General features: G+C 36.9%; 1 pseudogene; it reads left to right on the top strand.

Annotated features, from left to right (window-relative positions):
- Nucleotides 1–6756: 6756 nt before the first annotated feature.
- LOC149200904 (DNA damage-binding protein 1a pseudogene) lies at nucleotides 6757–10182 on the top strand (annotated as a pseudogene).
- Nucleotides 10183–10401: the final 219 nt, after the last annotated feature.

Genomic DNA, 10401 nt, shown 5'->3' with positions numbered 1-10401 from the left:
ATAATATAAATGCTTAAAATACAACTGTAAGTCTCTGTTTAGATTCAGAACCATCAAATTAGTTTGATGTTACAGTTAGCCATGGTTCATTAAACTGAAAAATACAACTGAATTTGGATTTCGATCGAATTAGGGGTAAAAATCACCGGAACAACAACTCCAAAATCACCAGAATAACAACACCACCTTATTAGCAAAGCCATAGATCTTCAAAGTTAAGGCTATAGATTTTCATACAGCAAAAGAACAAGCAAGAGTTAAATTCGCTGAATGGACTTACTGGTATAGCAGGTAGGAGAATGGAGAATGGACGAGGCTCCTGTTCAGCTAAAACTCCCAGGCTCGCTGCTGCTTCAAAGTTCAGGTATGCATATCAAATTAGTTTGAAGTTACAGTTAGCCATGGCATTAGAATGAACAGCCATCTCTTATGGCCTGCAATTACATGTAGAAAAATTCAAATTAGATTTTGTCTTTGGTACAGCATGATAATTTGCATGAGCTTAGGTACTATACCTGCACGCCATTAGAATGAACAGCCAGCTGCATTTCAGGTCGTCTATATCTAGCGTACTTGGTGTTAGAACCTGTAAAAACAGCAAAACATATCATAAACCACGCAGTTGATTCTCTGAAAAATGTATGCAGGATTTAAATTGATTTACCTGAATGGCCGACGAGGCGGAGATATGGAGATCGTTCTCAATGGAGGAGAGATCCCGCCACAGCCGAGACAGTCTCAGAAATGGCCGACCAGGCGGAGATATGGAGATCGTTGTCAATGGAGGAGAGATCGTTGTCAATGGAGGAGAAGCAGAAGAAAATGGTGAGCAGCGGAATAATACTAGAAGGCACAATGAGGTTTTCTGAAATATTTGATTATATAATAAAATAGATTTTTTAGCTCAACAGGGTGGGGAAAATAAATGACGATTCCCGTGGCAGGCCCATGAGCTTGCAGGTGTACGGTGCTACATGAGGTGGCAAGCATACAGCGTGCTGTAGCAGGGTACATATGCTATTGTATTATATCAGTGGTATTAATCTCTAACATTAAACGCTAGAAAATTAATGCTAGCATTACTTCATGCACGAGTGAACAACTTGTTGTAATTACCTTTCTTTTTCCTAAGTTTTGAGCTGTATGCCTCGATTTGAGGCCAAATAAGATGGCGAAAGCTAAGTTTGAAATAAAAGTTTGGTTATCCGGCACAGTGCGTTAATCGAGCGTTTGAAAACTTTGTAATAAGCAGCGTATAACACAGTGATAAAACGTGAAACTAATGCTATCTCGCACCGGATCGATTACAATAGTCCCTGCCGAATGCCAGATGGCAGGGACTAATAAGAGAAAAGAAAACTAATCTAAAAATTTCAATGTGTTTATTGAAATTGAAATTTTAAAGACAAACAATTTATCTTTTTATTCAATCTAGGGATGTTATGCTAGATAATACTGGAATTTATCATTGTTGGCTTGAAACAAAGTTTTAATGTACAATATTACATAACTATTTTACATATTTATTAAAATGTGTACAATATTTACTTGAACATACTCTTTTTGTTTAATTAAGAATTTCATTTATTTTATATATAGAAATGAAGATTTTAGTGACCAATAAGACATAATTACTATTTTATGATTAAGTATTTTAGTTTACTACTACAATTATTGCATAAAGAGAAGTTAACTAAAAAATTTTATAAGCTATATAATATTTTTAGCTTAATTGGTTAAGTGATGTGAATTATAAGTAAGAGGCTGAAAGGTTCAGTCCTCATGTTGTTTTTTTTCTATGGATATTTTTGGACTAGAATGATGTTTTTGTTACTAAAATTGACATGTACATATTTTTATGTGGAACTATGATTAAAGTGGCATCCCATCTTGCTGAATAGTGTGTTTGGTATCAAATTTCATATATTTATTTCTTGTTGGTATTTCCTATTTTCAATTTCCTTGAATGTGCATTTAGAGTGGGGAATGACATGAGGAATGTGTGTCCCATGTGCACAAATTTATTTATTTATTTATTTATTTATTATTATTATTATTATTATTATTATTATTATTATTTTCGTTGGACTGCTCAATCCTATTAATATTCAAATTGTGCATATTCTTGTATGTGTTACAATTTCTCGAGAAACAAGAAGATGAAGTAAATTCAAAGAGAGGCATCCATTCTAATTGTTGGAGAATAGGGAACACCACCCTGTGAGTTGCCACAAATCATAGGTATTCTTAATCCCTGTGTGTCTAATCAAACCAAAGTCTATAAATCTCCTAGTGCCAATGGAAAACTCTATGAAAACCTCCATACAAGCAACTATGTCTTGATATATCTTTCTTGATGTCTTCTTGAGTGAATCTATGAAGATATTGATGCACTCATATTATAATTCTTGAAATTTAATGAGTATGTCAAACAATGTAAAGGTTTGCAATTATTCTTCCGCCAATTAACATGAATATCTTGTATATCATTGAACAATTTATTAGTTATTGTTCCATACATATGACACTCACTTCATGGAATCAATTGTGAAGTGTTACTCCTCATAAACTTTTTCTTGCCCATGTCTTCAATACACAAAAAAGAAATAATGAGGCCCATGATATTAATGCTAAGATATAACCTCTCCCATAAACCATCACCCAATATTGTATCCTTAAATTTCTTTGAAGCATTTGCTCTTGCTTTCTTCAAAAAGACCACTACTTGAAATAACCATGCAACCAATTGTGTGGTATTGACCTACCTAATATTCTGAACAATGATGAATGAGGAGCAGAACGAGTACACATTGTCTTCAACAATGAAGGATCTATGTATTTCTTTTAGATTGTGAGGATCTAGGTTGGTTTAATTATTAATAATTGATAATTATAATTATTTGTTCTTTTTATTTTTAATTTTATGTAGTCAAAATGTTTTAATTGATAATTATTATTATTTATTTTTAATTGTATTTTATTTGTTTGTATTCTTATTTAATTTCACTAAGTCAAAATGTTTACATAACATAACATAACCTTACAACATCTCTTCCATAAAGGGCTAGAGAACACCTCTCAACGCAATTATCAAACAATCCTTTTTTTAGATCATAGGTCTTAATTTCCTCTAGTGTACCATATATATTTTTTTCCAAATGTAAAGGCCTTAAAAAGTCATAGAATAAATTATATAGGAGGGACGTATTTTAACATATTGATATATGTCAATAGAAAATGTATTAAAAATAGTTAACACCATTAATTTACTTTTAAAAATTATATATTTAGAATCAAAATAATCAACAATATATGTGTATGTTTTCTTATGGACAATGGATTTATCTAGCTTATAGAAAAATACCATCAAATAAATATATGCGTGTGTGTGTGTGTTTTCTCAAAAGTTGGTGTTTTCATTTGTTTGTAGCCCACACCACCATGATAATGATCCATATCCTGTATCCAAAGCAATCAAGGTATCAAGCTTGTAATAGTTTTACAAGGAAAAGTTTTATTTCAAAAATCAGGTGCACATTCCTAGCACTAAAATCACATGCTCATGTCTAGCACCAGAAAAGTGTGTCTATTCCTATTACCAAAATTGTGTGCATGTTTCTAGTGCAAGGAATATACATGCCTTCCTACAACTAGTTACTTTAACACATGGGAAATGGTTGAGGTGGGGTTGTGGGGATGGGGAGGGTGAGAAAGGGAGGAATAGAGGGGTCAGAGGGGAGGGAGTGTGGAGGGGTACAAAGAGAGTGAGTAAGACTCAAATATATAAGTAATGAGGGTGGGGAAGGTAGATTGAGAGAGATATTTGGGGTAAAAATAGGGAGGAAGAGAGAGGAAATGTTGGCGGGGGGTTTGTTTGAAGGAGGGATTGAGAGATGGAGAAAGGGAGTGGAAGGGAAGAATAAGAGGGTGTGAGTGAGTGTGTGTGGAGGCAGGTGGGAGGGGAGATAAAGAGAAAGGGAGAGAGTGGACGGGGAAGAGAGAGGACGAGTGAAAGATAAAGAGATGATGTAGGGAGAGAGGGAGAGAGAGAGAGAATTAGGGGTTCAGGAAGTGAGGGATGGATATAAATAAGCGAAGGAGGGGGAGAGAGAATTTGAGAGAGAGAGGAAGGTGGGAGATGGAGAAGGAGAGAGTGAGGGAGATAGAGAAAAATTTGGAGGGAAAAGAGAGAGGGGGAGAGAGAGAGTGAGTGAGTGGTGGAGGAGGGAGGTATAGAGATAATGAGGGAGTGAGGGAGAGGGTGAGAGAGGGAGTTAGATAGAGAAAAATATGTAGGGAATAAAGAGAGGGAAAAATATAGATAGGGAGAGATGTGAGATGAGGGGTAAAGAGGACAAATAGGGGGGGGGGGGGAGGCGAGAGATAGAGAAGGAAAGAGGGAAGGAGATAGAGACAAATATGGAAGAAGAGAGAGAGAGAGAGAGAGAGAGAGAGAGAGAGGCGATAAAAAGAGACATAGGGAAGGAGGCGGGGATGCAGGAGAGAGAGGAAAGAGGATACTATGAGAAAAAAGAGGGAGGGAGATAAAGATAGATATGGTGGGAAAAGAGAGAGGGTGCAGAGTGGTGGTAGGAGAGATAGATATGGTTAGGGGATAGAGGGAAGAATTTAGAGATATAGACGAATAGGTATATATGTGTGTGTGTTTGTGTGTGGTGGGGGGGGGTTTGGAGGTGGATAGCGATAAATAGAAGGAGAGTAGGGAGATAAAGACAAAGTTGGAGGGGGGAGATAGAAGGAGATTAAGGGGGATATAGTAGAGAGAGAGAGAGAGAGAGAGAAACATATAGATATGGAGGGGGGGGAGATAGTGAGGGAGTGAGGGGGAGAGATAGAGAAGTATAGAGGGAAGCAGAAAAAGATAGATATGGAGTAGACACAAAAGGATAGAGAGAGAGGGAGAGAGATAGAGAGGGAATAAGAGAGAGAGATAATTATAGAGGGAGAGAGAGATAGTGATGAAGTGAGGGGGAGATATAGAGAAGTATAGAGGGAGGGAGATAGAGACAAAGAATGAACGGAGACAAAAGGAGAGAGAGAGTGAGAAAGACAAAGAGGGAATAAGAGAGAGGGGTTGGAACAATCATGGGTTCCTTAATGAAAGAAGGGGAGTGAGATACATGGTGTTGGGAAGAGAAACCACACAACCAAAATCAGGGGTTCCGATGTAGTGCAACTCCTAAAGCTAGTAGCCCATAAAGGAGATCCCATGGAACTAGGGTACAAGACTAACCACCAAGTTGAGGCTAGGGAACAAGAGTACAATCCAAGCCCATTCTTTCCGCGAAATACTCCCACTAATCCATGTCCAAATGTGCCCAAGAAAAGAAATAATAAACACCTAATTACATAATGAAAAGTTATATCTTCAGAGTTGGAAAGCCCACCTTCAAACATATGACCGTAACATATGGGCGAGGATGCGTAATGGTTGGCTCAGGTGGCACATCAAGCTATCTAGTGGTTGCAAGGGGTTGGTTGGCTCAGGTGGCACATCAAGCTATCTAGTGGTTGCAATGGGTTGTTCGTTAGCTGAAGACAAATCTAGGAGACATTTCTCCTGTAGGAGTGAGTCACCCACTGGTGAGTAATAGATTGTTTTTCCAAATTTGATACAACCTTCAATAAATTGCGAGAAAAAAGAAAATACTTTCTTTATAATATAATAAAAGTGATAACAAAATAAATAAATAATATAATATTATTAATGTAATAATTAACTAACCATTTAAACATTTATTATGAATAATAAAGATTCAATAATTAAACATGTTTTATTAAATTTTAAAATTAGTTGAAATTGTTACTTTTAATCCCATAAATGTTAACTTTATCCATTTTAATAATTAAATATAATATTTTTTTATAAAAATTATAAAATAAATATAATATGTATTTTTTCACTTAATTTAAATGATTGAATTTGTTTATTTAAATGGTTTTAATGGTTGAAAAGTCTATGTCATCCCATAAAAAATTAGATATTCATATCCAAAAGAATTTTAATATATGCGTTTATATTTTTTATCAGATATATTAATAATTTATAACTATCTTACTGTTTTAAACCTTACCATATAGAATCAATATATTTTCAACATTAACCGACTGCTTTAACCCTTCCCAACTCCCGACAATAAAAGTACTAAGAAAAAAAGAAAAGAAAAGTAATATTATATATATAACTAACTAGTAAGTAAATAAAAAATATTATGTATATAAGTAACCATAACCGTTATGGGGTAGCTCAAGTGGCAATGGCCGTGGAAATGAAGTCTCATCTTGTGCTACCCTCTCTATAAATGGGGTGAATAACTGACATGTAAAAAAAACTTGAAAATGAGAAGGTACCACCTAACCTTAAAAAAAACTAATAAATTTATAAAAAAAAAATTAAAAATATAACTAACTCGTGCACCTGAGGTATAACCGCTGGACACAGCTATAACTAAATAGTAAGTATATAAAAAATAATTTAAAAATATAACTAACTCCGGTACCTAAGGTATAACCGCTGGACACAGCTATAAAATTGACCACTAGCATGTATACAAAAATGTATATGTTTTCTGGGTATGGTTCTGCTGGGAATGGTGTCGGTTTTTGTGTAATTTGTAGCATCAGAATAGAACAAGAGTTAGGAGTGATATATATATTGACAGGTCGCTTGTCTTCTAATTTGGATTCTTATTTGGGTTCTAATTTTGGTTCGATTTGGGCGAGAAAAGAAAGAAGATGAGTACGTGGAACTATGTTGCTACTGTTCACAAGCCCACCACTGTGAGCCATTCCTGTGCGGGCAACTTTACTGGTCCTCGCGACATGAACCTCATCATAGCAAAATCTACACAAATTCAGATTCATTCTCTTCGCGACCACAAGAATTTACAACAAATTCTAGACGTCCCAATCTATGGGCGAATTGCTTCGCTGGAGCTTTTCAGACCTAATGGGCAGCAACAGGATTATCTTTTCCTTTCAACAGATAAATATAAGTTCTGTGTTCTTCAGTGGGATGCTGAATCTGGTCAGTTTATCACGATAGCGACAGGAGATGTAACGGATCCAATTCGGCGTCCTGCAGCGAATGGGAAGATAATTGGTATCATTGATCCACATTGTAGGGCCATAGGATTCTACGCCTATGAGGACCTGTTCAAAGTTATACCATTGGATGACAATGGAGAACCCAGGGACTCTTTTGATATCCCTTTTGACAATATTATAGTTTTGGATATCGAGTTCTTATATGGTTATGTGAAACCCACAATTGCCGTGCTGTACCAACAACCAGGAGCGCCTTTTCCTAATGATATAGATGAACTCCATGTGAAGACATACGAGATTGATCTGAATGACAAGAAATTTAATGAGGGGCCTTGGTCGCAGGCAAAGGTAGATTATGGTAAGGGTATTTTAATACCAGTTGACATTCCTTTAAGAGGCGTTATCGTTATTGGTAAGCGGAAAATAGTTTATTGCAGTGCATCTGATTCCACCGCAATTTCCAAATCCATGACTCTTACTCAAGCATATGGAAGAGTTGGCGGTTGTAGATACCTGTTGGGGGACGACACAGGCAAGCTCTATTTACTTTCCATAAATCATAAAAATGATTATATGGTTACTGGTATTGATTTACGTCTTCTGGGCGAGACATGTGCTGTTGCTTCAACAATCTCTTACCTAGGAGGTGATGGGATTGTGGGCGAGACATGTGCTGCTGCTTCAACAATCTCTGACCTAGGCTCTTACCTAGAAGGTGATGGGATTGTGTACGTTGGGTCTAGCTATGGAGATTCACAGCTTATAAAGCTGCATCTTCAACCTAATGCTACAAGTTCAAATGTGAATGTTCTGAAAACATTTGTAAACATTGGTCCCATCCTGGACTTTTGTGTTGTTGATATTGATAAGAGACCAGGTGCAGGGGCACAAGTTGTAACTTGTTCAGGAGTATACAACCATGGTTCCCTTCGCAGACTCAGATATGGCGTTGGATTCAACGAGAGGGCATCTGTAGACTTTGCAGGCATCAAGGGAATATGGTCATTACATTCTTCAATTCCTGACATCTGTGATCGTTTTTTGGTCGTCAGCTTCGTTGGTGAGACGCGCATTCTTTCGATGAACTCGAAGGATGAGCTACAAGAGACAGAAATGCAAGGATTTGACATAGAGGTTCGCACATTATTTTGCCACAATGCTGTACATGACCAGCTTGTTCAGATAACATCCAGTTTTGTGAGGTTAGTAAGTGCGTCTTCTAAAATGTTATTGTTGTCTCATGGAGAATGTTCCATAATTCTAGGAACAGCTAATGCTTCTCAGGTTTTAATAAACACTGAAGGGGGTCATCTAGTGTACTTGGAAATTGGAAAGAAATCACTGGTAGTGAGGAAAGATTTGGAAATTGAGTTTGATGTTTCATGCCTTGACATAAATCCTTCTGGTGATAACCCCGATCAGAGTGAATTTGCAGTTGTTGGAGTGTGGAAAGACTATAGTATTAGGATTTACTCTCTTCCCAATTTAGACACGTTTAAAACGTTCCACTTTGCAGAAAACGTTCCACCTCGGTCTGTTCTTCTTTGTAGATTTGAAGGGACTCCATACTTGCTATGTGGTCTCGGCGATGGGAATTTATATGAGTTTAAAATTGATATGAGCAATGGAGAGAACGAGCTTTCTGTTATGAACAAAATCCCCTTGGGTACAAAAGCAATTAGCCTTACCACGTTTCGCTTTAAGAACAAGACACATGTTTTTGCATCATCGGAGTCGCCTGCATTAATTTACAGTGACAACCCTAAATTGACATATATGAATGTCCATTTCGCAGTTGTTAATCACATGTGTTCTTTCAATACAACTGCTTTTCCTGACACCGTTGTGATTGCAAATGAAGACAGCCTTATTATTGGGTCAATAGATGACATTCAGAAACCTCATGTCTCCTCTGTACCTCTTGGGGAACTGGGCAATCGTATTTGTTATCAGGAGCAGTCTCACACATTTGCTGTTTGCACTCAGAAAAAGAGCGAACAATTCCGTGAGTCTCAGAAAAAGAGAAAAAGAAGCAACACTTATGATTATGATCAAAGAGCAAACAATTTCCATTTCGTGCGTCTCTTCGATGATAAAAGACTTGAAAATATTTCATCATATTCACTTGATGGTAATGAACAAACATGTTGCATTCTGAGTTGTTCATTCACAAATGACAGCAATTTCTATTATTGTGTGGGGACAATGTATATGTATGACGGCGATAACGAACCAATGAAAGGTCGAATTTTGATATTTTTAGTTGAAAATAAGCAACTCCGACTGGTTAGTGAAATGGAGACAAAGGGTGCAGTATTCGATCTCAATTCGTTAGATGGAAAATTGGTCGCAGGAATCAACCAAAATATCGAGTTGTACAAATGGAATGATGGTTCGGGAGAGCTTCAATGTGAATGTGTACATCATGGTCATATTGTTGCTTACAAAATTCAGACTCGTGGGAGTTCTATCGTCGTTGGGGATTTACTGACATCTATATATGTGTTGGAATACGAAACATCTGGTGACAGAAGTGCATTGAAAGAAAGGGCTCGTGAAGAAAGTGAAAGATGGATGACTGCAGTTGAATTTTTGGATGATGATATATACTTGGGAGCAGAAGCCAATTTCAACCTCTTTACAGCCACGAAAGATTGCAATAGTACTGAAAGTGTCGGAAAATTGGAAATTGAAGGTGAATACCATGTTGGAGAGTATGTGAACAGGTTTAGGCATGGATCTCTTGCTCTGCCTCATGTATCTCGCTCTGAACAATTCGGCGACGTTCCTACGGTTATATTTGGCACACGTAGCGGTATGCTTGGTGTTATTGCATCCCTTGCCGAGCCACAATATCATACTCTCGAGAAGTTGCAAATGAACCTTGTGAAGATAATCCAAGGAGTGGGTCGGTTAAGCCATGAGGATTGGCGTTCATTCAGCAATGGAACGGAGACTCGAAAAGCCAGAAAGTTTTTGGATGGTGATGTCATTGAGTCATTTTTGGACCTCAACAGAGATCAGAAGGAAGAAATTGCAACTGCAGTGAATGTTTCTGAAGAGGAGCTATCTAGTCTGGTGGCACGCCTTAAGGGATTACATTGCGTTTTATGAATCTTCATTTTCATTCAGTATCAATCAATCTGTTATAGTTAGAAAAATGTTTTAGATAGTGAACTAATAAGGGTGTTATTGATTTATGATAGTTGATTGGATGACTTGAATCTATTAACGAACTCACATGTCCTGCCATGTTGACTTCGTTGGCTTTTTAGATACTGCAGTAAAAGGTTGGTATTGACATATGATAGTTGAATTGATTAAGTTGCCTGA

The sequence above is a fragment of the Pinus tabuliformis genome, chromosome 2_1, assembly GCF_031772625.1.
Source record: "Pinus tabuliformis cultivar Carrire ecotype Pingquan chromosome 2_1, CPIR1, whole genome shotgun sequence".
Taxonomy (NCBI): Eukaryota; Viridiplantae; Streptophyta; class Pinopsida; order Pinales; family Pinaceae; genus Pinus; species Pinus tabuliformis.
The sequence above is the reverse complement of the archived record's forward strand: the minus strand, read 5'-3'. Positions and strand labels throughout refer to the sequence as shown.